Here is a 23,227-nt window from a genome sequence, read left to right as displayed (position 1 = left end):
TGAGCACTTGCAGACTCTAATACTGATTTACCTAACAGTTTTGTGAATGTTAACAGCACGGAACAAACAATTACGCCGTGTTATTCGCCAGACATAGTGACTACGAAACTACTGTGCTTGGAAGGCTTAAGTTTAGGTCGAACTTTCAAAGCAATTAGTTTTAGCGTAACGTTTACAAAAGTCGTGTTTCGCTCGTTACCCTCTTACCCTCACATGCACGTTTAAATTAATAATGTTAGCGAAATTGCAGACTATGTTGGTGGCGTAATAGCACAATTAATGGAGATAAAGAAATGTCGAAAATCGGGAATACTTCGTCTAGTTGGAAATTTTTGGCCGGCTACTGTGGCTGAGCGGTTCTAGGCGTTTCAATCCGGAACTGCGCTGTTGCTATGGTCGCAGGTTCGAATCCTGCCTCGGGCATGGATGTGTGTGATGTCCATAGGTTAGTTAGGTTTAAGTAGTTCTAAGTTCTAGGGGACAGATGATCTCAGATGTTAAGTCCCATAGTGCTTAGAGCCATTTGAACCATTTTTGGAAATTTTTATACAGCGGTACGAGGGAGTGCCACGAGCAATGTACTAGAAATCCTGACTGCTAAGGGACGAATGTTCTGCTGGGGGTCCGATTGAAGCTCATTTTTGTACGTTTTTTCTTGAATACTATGACCACCAGCGAAAACATTTCCTAGTAAAAAATTTAACTAAAATAAATTTCCTACAAAAAGGTCCTGTTCATTTTTTCTATAGGACTAAAGTTTTTCACGTAGCGACCAAGAGAACATGAAAATCTCGCATTGCAACTCCATGAAGATATCACGAAAGAAACGCAAGTCTGCCGTGAGGTGGGTACAGCCCTGCGTATCTAAATTATCACCATTACAGCGCAACCGCTTCTGTAGCGGTCGCGCGGTTCCAGACTGAAGCGCCTAGAACCGCTCGGCCACAAAGCCGGCGGTAAGTTCGTATTACGCCTCTTGTCAGATGGAGGAAATATCTACCGGCGCGTTTCCGAATTCGATGAGATTGGAATCACGTCGTCTTTTCAGACTAGTCGCGGTTCTGCTTACAGCGTCTCGATGGACGTATCCGTTTGTGGATTCTTCGAGGAGAACGAACGTCGCCAGACTGCATTCGTGATGGTCGTGTGTGCGCAGCACCACGCACGGTGGTATGAAGTGAAGTGTCATAGGGTGTAAAACACGATCACCAACAGAATTCGATAAGTTACAGATGATGTTCGGGAATTGAGGAATACCATATAGTTCTGCAGTTGTATATGAAAACTGAACTCATTCTCAGATCTGAAAAGACACACTTTATCATGAACTTAAAATATTTTGTATACCTTTCAATAAAATTTAAAAATACTTGCCACCGGAAAGAAGTTTTGTAAAGAAGTTGCATTTGGGGGTTAACATGCAGTAGTCGGGAGATATGGAATATGGTTGTAAAAATAAAGATATCAAGTAATTTGGGGGAAAAACATATTAATGTACATAAAATATAATTCAAATTGCAAGTTTGATGCACAACACGCTGTGCAAGTGCTTGTATCTTCGACCTAAGAATCAGTGTCCCTTCCAGACGCTACTCAGTTGTTTCCTGAAAATGGTCTAATAAGCGGAAAACTAGTTCGAAATAAACAAAAAATCCGTAGGACAAAAGCAGTGTACTTGTTATTTAACCTTAAAATACCAATGGTATTCGATGCTGAACTTTTACTGCATGAAGGGCGAAAATGTACTCAGGAATAAACATTTTCTTTCGATTATTTTCTGGGGAATATCAGCAAGAAAAACTTTCAAATCACCCTTTCGCTGAAAGTCACTAAGTTCTGTCATTATCGAATACTGGATCAATATACAGGGGTTGGACAAAGACACCGCGAGAAGTACATGCTTGGACACAAATGCAGATGCTAGCCAACCTGTATGTTGAGCTGTTGTACTTGACCTCGAACAGCACTTGTGCAATGTCCTCATTACATTGTAAGAATCAGTCGCAGTCAAAACAGAGTTCTGTGTAGTTGTGAATGCATTAAGATGGAATTGAGTAAGTCTGACGTGGCAAGACTCTTGGTACTCGTATGGTGGGTGCTTTGGAAACCAAGGGAACCGAAGTATTACATGTTTCAAGAGGCGCCTTATCGAAGATTTATACCGCATGAAGGGAAAGAGGAAGTACGTCATCCGCTAAGTCACAACACGGACGGAAGTGTGCGTTGAGTCATCGTGACAGACGGTCAACGAAGATAACTGTGGCGAAAAATAATGGGACGACAACTTCAAAAGTGGCGGCAGAACTGAATGTCGCACTCCCGTACCCTGCAGGCACTGGAACAACACAGAACTCCATAACCAGAGAACTGGAGGCCGAGCTTGAATTCCAAAACGACTCATTAGTGCTGCAATCCCCTCAAGAACGAAAACGAGGCGCCAAAGCCATAAAATCTTATCCATGGAGCAATGGAACAAAATCATGTGATCATACGAGTCTTGTTGCGCACTGCAAAGAAAGCATTGCCGAAGAGATAATTATCATCCATTTTTCTTCGTCAACCGTTTCCCATTCACTGCTGGACAAAGCGCACTTCTGGCCGGGTTTACGCCCCTAGAGCGAAACATGGTGGGGCTCTGTGATGATTTTGGCAGCCATATCGTGGTATTCCATGATCGATCACCTCGAATGAGTGTGTCCGCACGTTCCAACACTGCAGGAGTCACAGCTGTGTGCGGCCGGCCGGCACGCGGTAGATGGAACACCTTAATGCGATGACGACAGACGCCTCGCCCAACTACTCAACGTGCTTTCTTTCACTGCCTGGTTTCCGCAGACATTCTGCAAGCGTCTCTAAATATCTGCGAAGCTCTTATTTTCCACGAAAGAAACTCGATGACAGCTCTCTGCTTGGAACGCGCCTCTGTTACAGACGCCATTTTGCAGACTCCAAATAGCGCCGACACCTACGGGAACTTGTTGAAACTATAGGGGCTGAAGCGGGAATATTTGAAGGTGTCCAACAAATTCCGCATTTTTTCAACCGAAATTGGCAGCGAAAGAAAGATGTGTAACATTTTTTACTGAAAGCCTCTCTAGAATAGCCTTGGAAGCGTCTCTGTGTTCGCCTTTGTTCGGGTCCGGCACAGCCCGGCAGTGGACGTAGCCGTGTTGACTAGGAAGCGTGTGCGGCTGTGTCGTGGGCGGAGGTCGCGACCCGGCGGTCACGGCCCGCTTCCTGCCCACTCGCAGCGGACCTCAGCACGCTCCGCTCCTAGCCGGGCACGGCTGCGGCAGTGGCTGCCCGCCGTAACGACCTCTGATGGCTGCCGTAAGCACGCTTGTCTGCGGCTGGAATGCTAACTGCCTGCAGCCGCTGTGATGCGATGGCTGGCTGACAGCACGAGGAGCATCAGCCTGTAAATTACAGAGCCAACCGCATGTATTACCAATGTTACGCGCCATAGCTTTCTGATCGCTAGGACTCTGGTTAGCCTTACGTCAATCCAGTTACTACGACGCTTGGTTACTGCGGGATTGGCAGCATTGGAGATGTTCAATTTAGCCAGGTGGCGGGAGGAGAGAGGAGATGGAGCCTATATCATTTCTATTCCTGACTCTCCCCCCCCCCCCTTTTCGAATATGATGGTGCAACACCTCCGATGCAATGCACCTGAAGACATATTGGCTCTTAATAAACGTAAAGCTCATAAATGTAGATATTCTATAGCACTAGTTCAAGCATAGTCTGAGTTGTTGTAGGTTATGTGTTTCGTTGAAAATAATAACATGAATACAACCCGACGAAACTATTTATGTAGTAGACAACACTCACTAACGCGAAACCTACATTCTCAACGTATTGTCCCGCCCATTATACCCATTACTCGCGGAAGGCGTGCCAGAGATAAATCCCTGCAGTCGCGCTATCGACTGTGTCCTCGGTGGCTCAGATGGATAGAGCGTCTGCCATGTAAGCAAGAGATCCCGGGTTCGAGTCCCGGTAGGGCCACACATTTTCATCTGTCCCCGTTGACGTGTGTCAACGCCTGTAAATATGGAATTAAAGGGGTGGACAAAAACATGGAAACACGAAAAACACAACACATTACCATTCCTTATACGTGTAGGAAACCCACTGGTATTCAGAACAGCTTCCAGTTGCCTCTGAATGCATAAATACTGGTCCTGTACGATTTTGAAGGGAATCTTATACCATCCTTTCCGTAAAACAGTGGCGTGTTCCAGTAACGATGATGGAGGTGGACAGCGATCACACACCCTTTTCTCCAAAGTAGACCACAGAGGTTCAATAGTACTGAAATCTGCTGACTGTGGTGGTCAGGTGAGATGCGGCAGTTCATCCTGGTGCTCACAAAACCATTCCTGGTCGTTGCGAGCTGTGTTAACAGGGACCCTGTCTTCCTGGGAAAGGTAGTCACCATTGAGGAACAAACGTTGTACAATGGGATGGACCTGATCAGCCAAAATGACCACATAAACGGCAGTAATGCGACCTTGCGGGGTAGCCATGGGGCCCATGGACTACAGCGATATGGCTGCTCAAATCATCACCGAACATCCGCCATGTTTCACTCTTCGGATGTAAACTTTAGCAGAAGTTGGAAACAGTGTAAAGCAAGACTGACCTCAACAAAGGACTTCTTTCCATTGCTCCATAGTACAGGTTTCATGGCGTCGATAAGACGTTTTCCTGTCGTGGCCATTTGCGTCACTGATAACTGGTTTCCAAATTTCAGCTCGCACTCAAATTCCCTTCTCATGGAGCTCCCTTCGTGTTGTTCTGGTACTGATAGGGTTCGGTGAATGTGCCATTCAGTTTTGCAATCACTTATGCAGCTGTAGACTTGCTATTTTTTCGTCACAGTCCTCTTCAATTATCGTCGCTTAAAACACAGTTTCGTCTGCGTTGTAACTTAGCAGATGATGACTTTCGGTTTTCCTTGCATGAAGTATAATCTTAGATATGATGCCACTTGAAACACCAAATACTTCAGCACCCTTTGTTAAGGAAGCGCCCACCATATGAGCAACAACAATCTGCCCACGTTTGCGTTCACTTATATGTTACATCATCCACTCACAGCTACTCACAACACTGCTCTCACCACGACTGATACTTGTAACGTATTAAGGACATTGCACAGATGCCGTTCGTGGTCAAACATAACATTGCGAACTGCAGCATTGGTTAGCATCTGCGTTTACGTATGTTTAAGCATGTATTTCGCGGGGTGTCCATATTTTTGTCCACCCCTGTACTTGTTGCGCACTTGTGGTGCATTCAAATACACAATATTCAGACTAAATATTAAGTGAAGGTAACAACTCAATTCCAGTGACCTTTTCAGTTGGCTTAGTTTATCAGTTTTCGGCTTACAAGATCATCTTCAGACAATGAAAGTTACTGCATGATGATGGCCTTGTAAGCCGAAAACCAATAAATTGAATCAAATAAACGCCTCCGCAAAGAGCTCGCTAACAGACGCTACGGAGTGAGGTTAGTTCTTGATGCAATGGACTCTCATTCTGGAGGAGCAAGGTCCAAATCCTCATCCGGCCATTGAGTTTAAGGACTCTCGTGACTCCGGTCAATCCTTTGAGGCTAACAGCATGGTGTTTTTTTTTTGCTTTTTTATTATTTTTTTTAGAAATGTAAGTTTAAGAATACGGAATACGTTGAACACCACATGAAATGGTGTATTCTACGTGTCAAATAGACAATGTTTAGCGTTTAGATAGTTCATAGAGGTATTCTCGTGTGGGACCTCCTGATACGTCAGCCATATTTGACAATGACACAGAAGTCTTTTGCCCGATCATGTATGCGCGTTTCTTCATTTACAGCACCCTGCAGGCGACGGTATCATCAGCAAGACAATGCTGACTTCAGAACTGTGTGAATGGTTTGATTGGTGGTCTACGAACATCAGTATGCTTGGTCGCCGCCATCCCTTTCCCCTCTCCGTCACCTTTCCATGTCACAGGAATTCAGTACTATTAACTATCCACGAACATCACGATGCTTGTGACGACGAACTTCTGTTACTCGGTATAAAAATATACGTAAATTATCCTCGTCGTCCCCATAACGTTACTCTGTTAACAAAAAGTAACCTACATTGTATGTTACTATCCGATTAAGTTGCTTGTACCACGATCCGTTAAGAAACGGAAAGCACACAGGCTGCTCTAAAGCATTCGGAAATTTGTCCTGTGTGGTTAACAGATTATTCGGTGGCTGCAAGCCCTACGCACGGCTGTCAAATTACTCCCCACTATTGAACATGCGTTAGCTATGTGTGTCAGCTTTACTATTAGCAAGCGCTTGGAAGAAAGCAGTTGCGACCTTTTTAGGTTACCATTTGGCTACCACTATTTATGTAAACCTCGGAAAACTTAAAATAAGATGGTGTCAGAGAGTATTAAATCAGCTTCTGAATAAGTTTACTGTGCTAACTACTTATTTCGTAAATAATTAATTTTAACTTCCAACACAACTACTATCCAATAGAACTACACGTGCAAATTGTTGCTTACGACATGACTTCCATCCAGAACACTACGTAAACGAAAAAGGAAAAGTTTGTAAGTAGTTTGCATATTACGGGAGCTGTACAGGAGGTTCAGACTGGCGTATCGGCTGCTGACTATGCAAAGCGCGAAAAAAAAAAAAAAAATACCGCAGGCCAACGGGAAAGAGAGTGGAGCGAATTCCGCGACAACCGGACACTGTAGACTGACAACAACAGGATGTGTTCTTCAGCAGTGTCGGAGTTATTGTGTGCTTCCTTCCTCGTGCCAGGTGGCTTCCACGCGGCGGATGTTTGGTGTGAGAACTGCCGGATGAGAAAGAGATCTTAAGTTACGAAACGACAAATGTCACTGAACGAGGTGGCGCAATAGTTACCACACTGGTCTCCTACTGGCGTCTGCAGTGGCTCAAACACCCTTTTGGCAACCCAGACCAAGTTTTCTGTATTGTCATAAGTGTCTGCTCAGATCATATTTCGCCCCTTTTTGTGTAAGTGCATGTCAGGTGAAGTAGTGAGCTGCAATTTGTGAAAAACTGAGTGAAAGCAATGCAATAAATAGCAGCTGATTGAGACACGAACCAGGGACGCGAAACAGGACGGAAACTATGAGATGCTGTCAGAAAAACGACGAAAACGAGCACTAAAATCGATGTATAATAACACAGATCAGTTAGCCATGTAATTTTAAGAAATTAAAATTTGACCCTCAGAAGATGACACATTGGTGTCGAAAGATATCTGGGTAAATAAAAAAATAAACTAATTGTGTTTGCATGAGGCTGATTTCCAAAACAACCCAGTTTCCTAAATTATTTGAGCGGAATGCAGGGAAATTCCTCTGCAAATACCACGGCCCCTTTTCGTTCACACCCTTCCTTACTCGTTTCTTGCTCCTTTACTAACGGTCTCGTCGTCGACGGGACCTTAAACCATAGTATTCCTTCCTTTCTTCCTTCCTTCGGGAAATATCTCATTTTCAATGCGACGTATTTTTTACCCCAGGTGCCTAACATATTCGGGCTGAAGTAGTATGCAGCGAAATCCGCTTCATATACCACCTTAGGATGATATGTATTATTGCATACTGTAAGATGGATTTTGATCCAAAACGATATACTTATTTCCAATACTGTTAAGCTGTATTTGGAAATTTGTGGGACTGACACTCCTGGAAGAAAGTATATTTCTGAGAGAACTTCCGTAAAGTTTGGAAGGTAGGAGATGAAGTACTAGCGGAAGTAAAGCTTTGGGTCGCTCAGTTGGTAGATCAATTGCCCGTGAAAGGCAAAGGTTCAGAACTCGAGTCTCGATCCGGCAAAACATTTTAATCTGGCAGGAAGTTTCATATCGGCGCACATTCCGTGCAGAGTGTTTTCAGTGTTTCACGAGTGTTCTAAGGTTAATTGGACTGACCCACTCTAGTGAGGGTATTTCGTTGTTGTTGTTGTAGTGTTCAAGCTGAATACCAAATTGACAATTTCTTGATGCCTCAGGATGTGTATTATCAGTTGATCCACTCTTTTTAGTGAGCCTGCGCCACAAAATTTTCTCCCTAATCGAAAGCGGGACCTCTTTCGTAGTTATCAGGTGTATAAACAACTAATATTCACCATTCTTCTGTAGCACCACGTTCCATAAGCTTCTACCCTGTTCTTGTCTGAACTGCGTATCATTCGCATTTCACTTTCATACAAGGTTACACTCCACACAGACAATCCGAAAAGATTTCCTAACGTTTAAATTTTTATTTTTTCTGTAAACAAATTTCTCTCTTTCAGAAATGATTTCCTGCTGTTTTCAGTGTAGATTTTATATCCTTATCCCATCGGCCATCGTCGGTTTGTTACAGTCATTAATTCTTGTAGCTTTGGAAGCATATGTTTCTGTAACCGTTGTTGGTCGTAGTAACACTGGACACAAAGCGTCTAGGAACATTCACGTTGGGCGGCAACACTTGATTTATACTAAAATTGGCTAAAAGAAGATTGAAAGCTGTCGTCGACGTAAAGGACCGGGCGAAGTGGTGCTGTGTTAGGAGTCTTGATTCGCATTCGGGAACTCAGCTGTTCAAATCCCTGTAAGAACGAACAGATTTAGGTTTCTAATGATTTCACTCACGGAAAATCCTTTGGGTTGGGAGGGCTCGTCAGATTAACTCCCCATCCATGTCCAATCCGAGCTTGTGCTCCGCCTCTAATGATCTCTTCATCGACGTGTCGTTAAATCATAATCTTTTTTCATTCAACCTTAGTTTGAGTGCCTTGATAGGTACCTTCCGCTAGTAGTTGTGTGTCTTTGTGTTCCTCAGATCTCACGACTGAATTACCAGACAGTTACCGGGGAACCAACATTTGAGTCTGCACTTAAAATCGATTTGTAACTGGGTATAATATCATCATTACCAGAAGTAAAACAAAGATAAGTAATGGAAAAATTTGTAGGACCTGCATGGGAATAAACCCCGAATCTGTGGATCTGTAGTCTGACACCTTACCATCCAACGACTAATTCTTACCTATATTTCTGTACATGCAGATTAACGTTTGTGTGTTTGCATTTGTAAATAAGACTCTGGTGAAACCATGATTGTAAGAATTAACGGTGATCTTAAAGCTGCAGTTAATCTGTATTTTCGCAATTGTTTATTTCTCAGTGTCCCATGTTACAAACAAACATTGATTCATTCATGTACAAATAACCAGCCCATAAAATCTGTAAAGGTTGTCAGGATAAATACTATCAAGATTTCCAAGTTCACTATACACTAAGAAGCATGTGGTGAGCTTCGTAATGTGCAGCGTTACGTCGAAGGTAAGATCGTTGTAAATCTAACTCTACTCACGAAAAATGAACAAGAAATTAGACCAACATTATTCTATATTCATTAAAACAGAATAACTGAATAAGAATAAATGAACGAGGATTCGAATCGCTAAAAGTGCGAATTCAGACTTTTCTTCAGTGTGCGACCGTTGGTATTAATTACGTTCTCAGAATGATAAAATATCGTTTTGCTACATCGCAACAAAATGCACTTCGTAGCGGCAACGACCAAGTCAAAACAGACTTGATCAGATTCTTTTAAATATGGACCTACAACATCCTTATTTCAAGAGTGAGACAAACTCTGAAACAGAAATTTCGTCTGGTGGAAGAAAACTTTTTGCGTAACTTTTTTCCAAGCCTAAGTCCATCTTCACAGTAGACCTTAATGTTGACGAGAATTTAGACAAGTATTATCATGAAATAAAGGTGCGTAAGGTATGCGTAACATATGTTAGATTATCGTACGAGAAACTGTACACACAAAGATATGAAATATAGTGTTAAAAGTGAATAATCAAATTATTCCTTGAAACTCAGGCGCTAAACGGTCATACTCAATGCGCCTGTCTTATTTTTTTCTTCATTTCACGACTGTTAAGTAGCAGGTCAAAGCGGACTGCGTTACCAAATATTGACTTCGAATAGCGTGAGCAGTGGCCGGACGTTTAGAAGATAACGCAGAAATATATTGACGGTGACCATTTGAATAACAATCATGACGCTTCTTGTGTTCAGAATACAAAAACACGAGAAAATTTATATTGGCAGGGGTCATGGTCATGTTCAGCACTTTTCGTATCAGAGATACGGATCTCAATCTAACAGATTTATTGCTGCTGACTTTCAATACCGCCGTGCATGCAAATATGTTTTCTTCTGTCTCTCGGCGGTCAACGACTCGCTTTGGAGCATCCTGTTATTCTACGTAAATACTCGTTCGAGAAATTCGCCTCTAATCTGAAGAATACTTTCCGATTCAGTCAATATAAAAAATCTTTTCTCGCCCACGTAATCGAAAACGACGACGAAGCTCGAGAAAGAAAGGCTTCCGCCCGTCAGAACAGACTTAGGAGTAACCACGTGGCCCTAAAGTGGAAGTGTTTCCTTGCATTTATTTTGATAAAACTTCGCCCTGTCGACCTTCCCTGCCATCTACCGACCGTACCTGTAAATACCATTGCTTACATAAATATCATAATTTCTAATGTCTCATCAGCTTGTCTATGCACTCCCACAATGTTAGATATTTAAGTTCCAGTTACATACGTGGCGCCCAAAGAGTAATGAATATTCCTGAATATGACAAGAACTTGCAAAAAGTCCACTAAGCATGGACTCTAAAATGAATACCTTAAAAGCTATGAGCACTGCTTCAGAAGAAGACATATTTCACTGTCGCGAAAATGAACAAGTGTTCACAACTTTTAAGGTATGCACCCAAGAGCCCACGTTCAGAAGAATTTTTGGCTTACATAGATCGTTCCTGTCATGTCCCTGAATACTAACCATTCCTTCTGGGATACTCTGTATATTATTTTCTGAAAATGTAGACGAGTTTTTATGCAACACTATTTTCTCTCTTTGTTCTTTGACGATGTCTGTTATTGTATTTTTCATACAACTTGTACGATTGTAATTCGCTTGTCAATATTGCTAACACCCAAACCTCCAGGTGTCAGGCGCACACACTGTCGCCCAGCAGAACTGATGTAAACACAGGAACTACGGAGCACAGGTAAATCATAACTGTGAGTAGTTAATATGCATAGCTTTCGTGGGGAAGTTTTTAGAACCTCGTATGAAGGGTCCTCGGTTCAAACCCATATGTTAACAACTTTTTAAACTGTATTTTGAGTGAAAGTGTTATAAGGGATTAATAACACTTCCGCATGTGTGATGAAATTGTTTTTTATTCTACTATTCCGATTGCTTATGTTAATTCTCTGAAACTACAAATGCACTAGCTACATCATTACGAATGATGTCTGTTCTGTCGCACATGTCCGACAGAACATCACACCTATGTATCCAAATGTAATCTCTAGGTTTGCTATTTTCAACTAAAGAAGCGAAAGCAAACTGCCGAAACAACATTGCTACAAACTCCAAAAAAGTCATTTTACATGTCAGGAAAATGTTCTCCCTTATAACAGTTTCGTGCGTGAACAGCTACAATATATTTGTCATCGGTGGTATTTAAATGAAAGACCTTTGCTACGATGATATCACGTTCTATCAACTCAACCAGGCGAAATCTCCATCTCTGTCTTCTCCTGTCCTCCGTCGATCAAGTGTTACTTTTAATTACCTTTTACGCATGTTCTATTGAACGACAGTACATAGCACGAACTAAATCGGTGTTTTGATTGATACTCTATCGATATACAACGTTTCGTACCGATCTGAGTTTCTGATATCTGGAGGTTTGGATATTGATGTCTGAAACCTGTCGTGGCAGTTAATATAAACATTGAAGTGCAGCTGGCGCTTTGTTTGGGTTAGAGTTCTCCCTTTTTCGTCTGGCGTAGACATCATTGTATGGATGGCGTCTACAAAATGACAACGAGATGATTTTCATGGTAGAACTTTTCCTGAACAGAAAAAATATATCTGCATTTTCAACTTCTCGCGGCGTAATGAATATGGGTTTAATTTGGACAAAGCATGGAATCCGGCTCTTGGAGCAATTAAACTGCAGAGAAGTCGTCATCGTGTCACCTCCGCTGATCACACATCGATAAGCGAATCGAATGTCTGTACGCCTTCGCCACAGGCGGCGCATGTGTAAGCGTATGTCTGCCGCCGACCAGCATCTGTGACCGGCATGCACAGTACCGCAGCGGTGGAGCATACAAGGCCGCGTTTGGCATCTTGTTGTCAGTCCTGTGACTGACTCTGAGGATTATTTATTTAGCGTATGTGGTTTTCAAGTACAAATGGTTTCATATCTAAATACATACAGACAGATAAAGATAAAATCAGCAAAAAATGGTTCAAATGGCTCTGAGCACTATGGGACTTAACATCTTAGGTCATCAGTCACCTAGAACTTAGAACTACTTAAACCTAACTAACCTAAGGACATCACACACATCCATGCTCGAGGCAGGATTCTAACCTGCGACCGTAGCAGTCCCACGGTTCCGGACTGCAGCGCCTAGAACCGCAAGACCACCACGACCGGCTTAAAATCAACATACATTATAACACATAATGTCTCGTCTTATGGACATTCAATTAAGGATAAAGTAGGCATACACAGGTTTTTACAATAAGGTATCTTGTCATAGATAAGATAAAATTATCATATAGAAATTGTTGCTATAAGGTCATTCAGCAAACACATATATCGATTCTATAGAGTCTATTTAAAGTTCTATGTCTAGGTTTTCCATCCACTCGACGGCTGCAGGGGAGGCTGCATAAAGTTCTCGAATGGATCCTTTAAACGCACGTTTAGGGCTTTCCTGAATGATCGTTTGCTCTGTATGTTCACAATCGCACTGTGGTGAATCTCGTATCCCACATCTACAGAGCATCTCGCCGCTTCTGCCATGACCAGTTCTGAGTCCGTTGAGTATAACCCAAGTTCTTTTTGGCAGGTCTGTACCAGGTAGGTTTCCACCAGGTGATATTTCATTGCAGTTCTTGGATAGTCCAGTCTGAGACCATTCATTTTTCCATGAATCCATAGCATCGTAAGACGTAGCCATAAGGTTTTGAGTTGTTCTCCGTGGTGGTCTTCTAGATCTTAGTCGGGAAAGATTTGGGGCAATGTCCTTATGGATTGGAAGGTTGGTACTGGAGGAGATTTTACGCCATTCATTAACTGAGGCGGTTTACCGCCTAAGATGTGGTGGAGCTATACTGCACAGAACAGGAAGCCAAGGTAATGGGGTGGATTTAATGGTCCAAGTTACGGTTCTCATGGTATTGTTTAGTTGAGTATCCACTTTAGACGTGTGGCTACTGTAAAGCCAAACAGGGCTGCAATATTCCGGAACAGAGTATACCAGCGCTACAGAAGAAATCTTCAGAGTATGTACATCAGCTCCCCACCTAGTATTGACGAGCTTTTGAATAATATTATTTCTTGTACTTATCTGAGTAGGAGTATCTATTAGGTATGGTTTGAATGTAAGCGATCTATCCAATTTAATACCAATATATTTTGGGTTTGGGTTATACTTTAACTTTCTACCAGCAAAGGTAACGTCAAGGGATCAGGTTGCCTGTTGGTTGTTTAAGGTAACTTCCGCGCTTTTGTTGTTGGTATGTCGCTTATGTACACATTGAAAAGTAATGGTGCCAATACAGAACCTTGTGGTAAGCCGTTGTTTGAAACAATGGTTCGACGCTTCTTTCCTTCTAGATGAACTTAAAGGGTTGTATTGCTGAGCATATCACTTAGTAATTTGTACAAGGTCTGGCAAGGGATCATCTCAAGTATCTTGCTAAGAAGACCATGTCTCCACACAGTATCGTATGCAGCGGTTAAATCTACAAATGCAATAGCTGTTTTAAGTTTCCGCTGTTGCATTTGTTGCATCTGAGGATGGCCGGACGATACGGAAATATTTGTGGAGGAAATTTTATTTGCGCGGCTGCATGCCCGAAATTTAATGGATTAGAAAAAATATACATTTCTATAAGTCTATAACGAAGATCTCTAACCAGCCTACTATCTTGGGGAAAAATGTGTAGCACTGATGGACGAATATGAAGAAAAGAATCAAACCGTTACCAAGAGTCACGGTCTCGGATTGATTCTGTCGAGGTGATAATTCAAGCTTTGTAGATGCAGCAAGTTCGTAAGGTGCATTGCGCCCAGCTGCAGATACTGTGACGCCGCTAGCCGCGCACTCAGCCACGCACTCCTTTGTTGGTCTGTGAGAGTACTTGCTGGAGAACGACGCCCTCCAGTACGCGGCGAGGCCAAAGCACTCGAGAGGCAGGGCGGCAGCCTCTCGGAGGACGTCGATGTTTCGATAGGCGGCCGGCTAGGCGCGCTCAGGAGCCGGAAGATGGGCCCATCAATAAGGCTGCGCGCGGCGGGGTGTCGGCTGCCACAACGGGACGCCGTGTATTTTTAAGTAGGCGTAATGACCGTGGGGGGCGCGCCGGGCCCTCAGCCGTCAGCACACAATGCGCCGTGACCCTGGGTCGAGAGCCTCGGGCGTCTATCACATACGTAACCACAGACATGACTCTGCAGGATTTTTGTATTACAATGTGTTCGTGTTTTCTTACTTTATCACCGTGGTATTTAGCCGTGTAGGCGTGTATTCGGGTGCAGGCTCCTCTCACTTCACATATACTAAATTTTTGCTCCTGAGCACGTAAATGTCTTAGTCATTGAAAATCTTCCGAAGCCGAAGGAAGTTACACCCGGGGCGGGCGAGGGACTGTCGACGGAGGGGGGTACGTGGTAGTCACGAAATTTTTTCAGGTTTAAAAAGAAAAATGTTTTCTCTCACTATGTCCGGTGTTGTTCGTTACTGCAGAGAGTTTTGAATTTCAACTGGAAAAGAGTCTGTTTTAACTCGAGTGATACACCACTGCTTCTTCTTTTATTATTGGATGAATGACGATTTCTTCCGCTTTCAGGAAAAGATAATGAAGGATACTCATGGTTTTCGGATTAGGAAAGGATACCCCGTGCAGTGTTACGTGGCTTTATGCTTAATTACAGACTTACTGTTTCATCAGTTGATTTGTTTTCACCACGCAACGCCCGCTGTTTACGTTAAGACCTTTTTAATAACTGTGTATGTATTACAGGCATCGGGTCACACCTAATGTGTCACCCGCCTACACGTTTTACATGAACCTTTAAAGACTCGATCGATCTGTTTACAAAGAGAAACCAGAATATCTCTTCCTTTGACGTTGTCTAACGACCTTGGAAGCTCGACGCCCTTGCAGCCCAGGCTCTTCCATGGCTCGCGGTAGCTTGCAGCATTCGTTTTATTCCTTGCCCACTTGCCGCTACTTCGAACTTTCGTGGTGATCGTTGGGCAACGTCTTCCACATTATCTGCAACATAAGTAAACTTTCTTCCCACAGTATTTCTGAAAACCCAAAAAACAAACTTAAAGAACATAATAATACCAACTGTTCTTACAATTTTTCGTATAAGTCTTGGTCGATTTAATGAGGAGTGGGACAGGCCTAAGCCTTGTGACACCACATCCGTCATGGCTTCTCAAACGTACTAAGCAGGCATTCGGCTTTAGCGAGTAAGGTAAATCTAGGGTAACCTACTGCTGGATAATCGGATGGGGATTTGCTCGTAAAACGTCAACCTCCCGAATACGAGTCAAGTGTCTTCACGACTGTGCCACCTCGCTCGTTTGCCACCAGGATTTTTTGGGCTGGAAGATCAGATATTTTTACTGGTGACCGAGGACAGCGTACTGCGTAACATTGGCTCCAAGTCCAGATACTTTTATCGGTGACAGAGGACCGCGTACTGAACAAAGTATTTACTTCATTTGCAGAATAATCATTATAGTCATTAGAAGCCTCATCGTGCAGAAAAAGTCAGGTAGTAAATTGTGTGACGTGTTTGCGGGAAGACTTAGATGCAGAGCATGGAGAACGGGAATTTAGTTTGCATTTTTGTGGTGACGAAACGCTAAAGTCGTTCCACCAGTTTTCTGAAAGCCATCCGACACGTGGGAGCTCGGACAAGTTTGCGAGACCTTGTTTCAATGATGACAGACGCCTCGCGCAAGCGCCTATGAATATCTGCGTTGCTCTGGTTTTCTGCCAGGAGAGATGCAAATGACAGCGCCGTACTTGGAACGCACCTCTGTTACAGAAGCCAATTTGAAAGCTATGAATAGCACCGCTGCCTATCGGAACTTCATGAAACTGTGGAGGCTAAAGGAGGAGGATTCCACGATGTCCCGCGACAAATTCTCCAGTTTTCAACCGGAATCAGGTGAGAAAAAACAGTATTGTATTCCTAGTATTCCCCGTCCCTGGGACGACGAGATTTCACCGAACTAGCAGGATTTACTAATGCGGTGTGCAGCGTACTACCTACTTCAGTTTTGCGGGGTATGGCACCTTTCATACGGAGCACATGACTGGATGATAGGCAACACACATTGCATCGAAGCTTAAGGCAACACAAAATGCTGCTCGCGGGCATCCAGCACGCGTTCATTCTCGAGTGTTAGGTGAACAATTCGTGGAAAACGTGTGCGGAATTCTTTTCGCTAGAGTTTAAGGCTGGAAATGGTTTGGAAAATCTTCCAGCAAAGTCTACATGCAAAGCTTAGTGAGTAAATGGAGCGAAATGGGCTCTGTAGTGAAAAAGCTGGGGAATGTCCGAAAAGAGGTCTAAATCCAGAAAACATTGCGGGAGTGAAGGAAAGCATGGGACAAAATCCGGAGAAATCTCAGTGCCGATTATCTGCCCACGGTGCGAATTAAGAAATCGCCGTGTCCAAACATAATCAGAAAGAATCTGCATCTGTGTAGTTACAAATGTATTGTTGTGCTTCAGTTAAAGCATCCAGACGACTGTCACATGTTTAGTTCTGCTGGCGATTTGTGAGCGCGGTGCAATCAGAACTTTTGGATCCTCAGTTCTCGTTTCTTCATATGAGGCCTAGGTCAACCTGTCCAGGTATCTGAAAGCACACAACATGCGTCTTTATCCATCATAAGATCGCCATCAGTGCTTTGAAGAGCCTGTGCGTAATCCCAAGACTTGTGCTGGGCGGGAAATGGCTGGTGTCCGCATTGTAATACAATTCTTTCAACAAACTGTTAATGCTAACCGGTACGTCCAGAAATTGTTCAATCATTATGCAGTCAAGTCAAAAAAGGTGAAAGACTGTGTGGATATTTTCAGCAACACGGAGCAACAGCACAAACCGCCTTGACAACCTTGTCAAGCACCAGTGTTCGATGAGGAGAGGACAATCAGCAGAGGCAGTGCTATCTCCTGGTCTCTCTGTCCGCGTGATTTTCACCTGTGGAGCGAAGCTGTACGTGGATGATGGGGAGGTTATTGATTCAGCAAGACGTTGGCTCCGACGCCCACCACTAGAGTGGTACCGTGAGAGGATACAGTGTCTCTTTTCTCAAATAATTCTCACATACTGGAAGAGCTACAACAGAACATTGGAAACCCAAACTACTGCTATCTCTCAGGCAGAACTGCTAGACGTATCTCACAGTTTGGTAAATCGGCCCAACGCTGCATAGATGTTGACAGTGGCCATTTCCAGAATTTCTTTGATGTTCATTAACAAGGATCAAACCCCGCGTCAGTGTTATTGTAATTTTTTTCTGACCATAGTTATGTTGCCCACACTTGACTACTCTCAAAAGTTAGTGCATTCCTCATTCTTTATATCTTAGACCCACGAAAGACTGTTTTTAGTAATCTATCTATGTTGCTACTGACAACACACGGGAATCTCGTTCACCCATTGCTTTGTGATAGAGCTGTTATCGACTTACTATGCTGACTCAGACCTTTACATTCATGGATCAGACTTTGAAGATCACTGTTTTTCTTTATTTTACGATTTACCGTTTTGTGCTAATGGTGAAGTTCATTTGTCTAACTTTTATTTCTACGTTGCCGGCTATTTCGTTAAAGCGTAGTCAAAAATAAGAATAAGACTAAGAATAAAAATAAATTACGGAGTGTTATCAAGCCGGTCAATAAGTACGAACCCAGCTCAACATTGAGACAATGACCTCGGTGGCTCAAAATTTCAAAACCTGTACACTGTGTGGAGGGAATGGACATAAGCGTTTAACGTTCCATTACCAACGAGGTCATTAAAGATAGATGAGGAAACGATGGGGAAGGAAACCAGCAAACACTTCTCAAAGCAATTACCCCAAACGTTTGCCTTAAGCCATTTGAAAAAAAAACTAAATCATGATTAGCCAAACGGACATTTGAACCCCGAGTCTGTCAGACGAATGCATGAGTCACTGTGAATGGGTGCAGGCGTCGTTTGGAGATCCTGTTATATACCAGGAACCCAAATATGCTAATTAAGCAGACTTATTCTTCACCTGAAACTCTGCACTCTGCGGACATGCCAAACACTGGCGAAGAAAGGGAGTGAAATGAACTGTAACTATTTTCAGTATTGAGCTCGTAAAAGCCAGTGAAGGTATCTGAAATTAGAAAAGACAGATCGTGTTTTTCACAGCTGTGTTTCAAAAGATCCTAGAATTGTGGATAAGTGGTTATATTTTTTCTGTCAATAACGAGTTGCATGCGCTATTCAGATACTACAATGTTTATGTCTTGTTGACAACTGTAAGCGGAGAAACAACGAGAGAGAAATAATTTAATCTGCTCTTCGAAATGCTTTCTATTAAAAACAAACAGTGTCTATGCAAATAGTTTCAACGTTTATGCAGAAAAATAGGGACTCAACCCGTCTGATTTTTTAAAGTCTGTTGCGTGGTGATAGTATTCTGTTGATGGACGACATGGTCTATTCGGCAGTGTTTAGTTCTGGTCCATGTTCCTTCGAGCCGGTGGCTCAGGAGGTCACATCATTTCAGTATTTAGGAGGAACGCTAAAGAGCATTTGAAATGGAACAAACATGTAAAATCAGTACTAATGAAGGCAAACCGAAAACTTTAAATTTGTTGGGAGATTGTACGATAGTGCAAAGCATCTGTACAGTAAAGGGAACCGTGTATAGAAGTCCAGTTGCTTTCAAAGGTTTCCTTACTCGCTTGAAACGAAAGCCGGATGAGCCTGACGTCACTGTACAACTTCCGATATATATTTTACAAATACTATAAAACTTACAAATTTGTGGTTTGTGACAAATGAAATATTGAATCCCAAGTTTTTTTTACGATGTCAATGAATTCCAATATGTGCACCGTCTGCTATTCGAAGAATGTCTAGTAGATATTAGAGTTCGCGCCATATGTTTGACATCATTCCCTATGTAGCATTGGCAACAGCATCTGTTATACTTCTTAATGTATCCAGATCAGATACTTGTGTACCGTACACTCTGTCTTTTACGTAGTCCCACAAAAAGAAACTCTAAAGGCATTATGTCCGGTGATCTTGTCCGACAGTCAGACGCCCAATCCACCTCTCAGGAAAGGTTTCATTGAGAAAATTTCTAACATGCACTCTCCAATGCGGTGGTACACCATCTTGTTGGAAAATCACATCAGCCTGAAAGCCCCTCCGTTGCGGTTCCACAAACTGTTCAAGCATGTCCAGATAGATGGTTGCTGTTACTGATTTCTCGACAAAAAAGAAAGGCCCAATTACTGCGTTGCGCATTAAACCGCACCACACATGGGTGTTATGAGAATCCCTAACGTGATCTAAGGCAATGTGTGGACCTTCCGAATCCCAAATCCTCACATTGTGGTCGTTAACTTTACCTGATATGTGGAAAGTAGCCTCATCTAAAAAACAAATTCGTTGAAGATACTCATTGCTGGTGTCGATTCGTGCCAATATCTCAGTCGCTAAAGCTGCTCGACAAGTCCACCTCTGCTAGTAATGCGTGTCATATTTGGGCAGGCAGATACCATATGTTTTGCAGAGTTCTTCACAGAGCAGTCCTACGAATCCCTAATTCACGAGATGCGCTTAGAGTAGATCTGGATTGGCATCGTAAGAACGCCTGTTGACAGCTCCGACACAAGGTTCACTGACCGAAGGCTGCACTGAACGCGGAAGATCCAACACACTGCCGGTCTGTTTAAACTTCATGTACCACGCAACAATACTACTCCTTTGATGTTTCTGAGCAACTGTCGTTCAATAATTTTTAAATGAACACACCGTCATTTGCCTGTATTGTTGTTTATTTATTTACAACCCATAATTCGGCCTTTTATGCCATTTTCAAGTGATTGAGTTTATGGCATTAACATAGATTGCAGGCCATGAAGCTCAAAATTGGCCATAAATTAAGAAAAATATTCCCTTCCCTCGAAACACCGGATGTAATATCAGGCTCCTTTGACGAAGCGTTAATACCAGCATATACAGTGAAAAGTACGCGAGGCTACCTGCACCTTCGTTGACACACACGTGCACTCGGGCATCTAAATATTGGTCCTACTGGTAATTGATGGTCACTGAAGTGGACCGCTGCGAAGATGGTCGAAAAGTCGCTAGTGTTTTACAAAGACGGTGCCCTCAAAATAAATTTACTCGAAATTACCGATGTGATGGAAAGGGCAGACGAACCTCAACAATGTGCAGCTTCAGGAGGGCAGTGGGCTGACGGAAACTTAACCGATAACGGTGCCACGCTTTAGAACTCATTGTCTTAAGTGCGCACATTTTATCTCCTAGCCTGCGACGGAAGCGGCGCAATAACAAGATATAAGCGAAACATGCTCATGCTCACAAGTGCCACTCGAAAGTCCAACGGCTTACACTATCTGGCGAGTGACAGCTGGTTGTTTACGAGTGCTGACTCACTGCGTCTGTCTGGAAAAACCCGTTCATATATCTTCTTTCCCACATGGCTGACTGTTTCTCTGAAACGGCCCTTGTTTTACAGCGAACTTCGCCTTCTACCGTTAAAATTAGTCATATGACATTCCGCGGAAGATCCTAGTGAGCAGATCCTTAACGAAGAGAGATCTCCTAACATAAAAGCATCTTTGGGCTTACCTACAAGGGAATTTTAGAGGTCCGTTATTGATCAGAATACACGCACCAAATCAAAAACAGATGCACCACAAGGGAATTATTCGAATAAGATAGAAATCGGTACATACCATGTACATGTATAGCCAAACACATGATTACAATTTCAAAAAAAATGGGATGATTTATTTAAGATTAAGAGCTTCGCAAATTGAACAAGTCAATAACGCGTTGGTCCACATCTGGCCCTTATGCAAGCGTTATTCGGCTTGGCATTGTTTGATAGCATTGCTGGATGCTCTCTGAGGGATGCCGTGCCATATTCTCTCCAACTGGCGCTTTAGACTGGTTGGAGGACCAGGCCCATAATGATCCGAACACTCTCAACTTGGGAGAGATCCAGCGAGCTTGCTGGCCAAGGTAGAGTCTGGGAAGCACGAAGACAAGCAATAAAAACTCTCTTGCTGAAATGTAAACCCAGGATGGCTTGTCACAAAGGGTAACAAAATCGGGCGTAGAATGTTGTGAACATACCCCTGTGCTGTATGTGTGCCGCGAATGACAACCGAAGTGGTGAAATGAAATGGGGCTCAAGGCCATCACTCATGATTGTTGGGCCGTATGGTGGACGACATTTAAGTTGATACCCCACCACTGCCCAGGGCGTTTCAAGACAGGTCTTCGGTGGTCGTCGGGTCTCCGTTCGAAGCGGGACTCATCACTGAAGACAATAATTCTGCTCGAGTCAGTCAGATTCCATTCCGAATGTGCTCGCCACCATTGCAAACGGGCTTGTTGGTGTGCAGAGGCCAATGGCAGCTCAGCCCCCTTTCTTTGAGCCTATTAGTGGACCTAGTGGCCACTGACGCACCAGTTGCACGTCGGATCGATGATGATGATGATGATGATGATGATTTGCAGAGACTATATGCCCTGGTATCAACATGGCCCTGTTTACTATCCTTGCCAACCACGTGGTGATACTGCACTGCAGCGTCACACATTCATTCATCGGCCTCTAAAGTATACAATTTTGCATTTTTTCCCCTAGTACCTGTATTAGTAACAGTTCGTCACCAATTTGAATAAATCCTTTCTGGTATGTCGCTTGCTTTTCTTAGAGTGTGTATAAATGGCCTAGTGGACATCGACAAGCAGTGCATGAAGCTGTTTATGTATGATGCTGTTGTACGAACACAAGTCGAAATGCTAAAAGATTTTAGCACAGTGCAGGAAGAAGTGCAGGGAATGGACATTTGGTGCAACTATTAGCGATTCACCCTCAGCATAAACAAACGTAACATACTGTGCATAAATAGACAGAAGCCCGTTATTATTTGATTAACGTATTGAGGAACAGTCACTGGAAACAGTCGCATACACAAAGTATCTGACAGTATGCAGACATAGCGATTTAAAGCGGAATGATCACGTAAAGTTAATTGTAGGAAAAGCATAAGCCAGACTGATATTCATGAAAGAATCCTCAGCAAGTGAAGGCAATCCATGAAGGAGGTAGTTTACAGAACTGCCGTTTGACCGATACTACAGTATTGCTCATTGCCTGGGGACCCTTACTACATAGAATTGATGGAGAAAATACAGAGCATCGAAACAAAAGAAATGTGAACGCGTCGCAGAGGTGATCATACAACTCCAGTCCTGCATCACAGCATGGTTTTCTGTTAAAACAGCCAATATTTTGGTTTCGCTGTTAGGATAGAAAAGAGGGGATGTCACACCGTAATGTCGTTTATGGCATATATACGTAACTGTAGAGCGAGGTGCTTTGTTGGAAAGTTATTTTTCGCGCACATCGTCCGTTGTCTTAGTCTATCTGTTGAGTGTGGATGACTGTGATGATGACGTGTGGAGACTGTGTCCTGTTTGTGCAGTTATTGACCATGAGGGAGAAGGAAGAGTATGAAGCTTAAATGTAACGCATAACTTCTCGAGGTAAATGGAAACACGGTTATCAAAATTTCATAATCACGTTTACTGTAGAAGTTTGCTGTTTTACGTGCTACCTTTTATGGAAGTGAAAATGTCATTTGATACGGAATTTGAAAAGATGACAATTCCCGTCTACTGCTGGCGAGCATTTTCAAAATTCTATATATTTGATCTCAACAGCAAGCAGAGATCTCATTTCAGGTTAGTGAATAAGAGAAAATTTCTCTGTGCTGTATTTCGCCGGAAATATTTTAATCGAAAG

The 23,227-nt window shown here is 43.0% G+C and overlaps 1 protein-coding gene across 4 annotated transcripts in view; it reads left to right on the top strand.

Moving 5' to 3' along the window:
• Positions 1–23,227, top strand: part of LOC126353877 (phospholipid phosphatase 1-like) — a 727,736-nt gene that overhangs the window by 548,777 nt on the left and 155,732 nt on the right. The window lies entirely within an intron of this gene.

Source organism: Schistocerca gregaria, chromosome 3, assembly GCF_023897955.1.
Source record: "Schistocerca gregaria isolate iqSchGreg1 chromosome 3, iqSchGreg1.2, whole genome shotgun sequence".
Lineage (NCBI taxonomy): Eukaryota > Metazoa > Arthropoda > Insecta > Orthoptera > Acrididae > Schistocerca > Schistocerca gregaria.
Note: the sequence above shows the minus strand (reverse complement) of the source record. Positions and strands in the feature narration are given on the sequence as shown.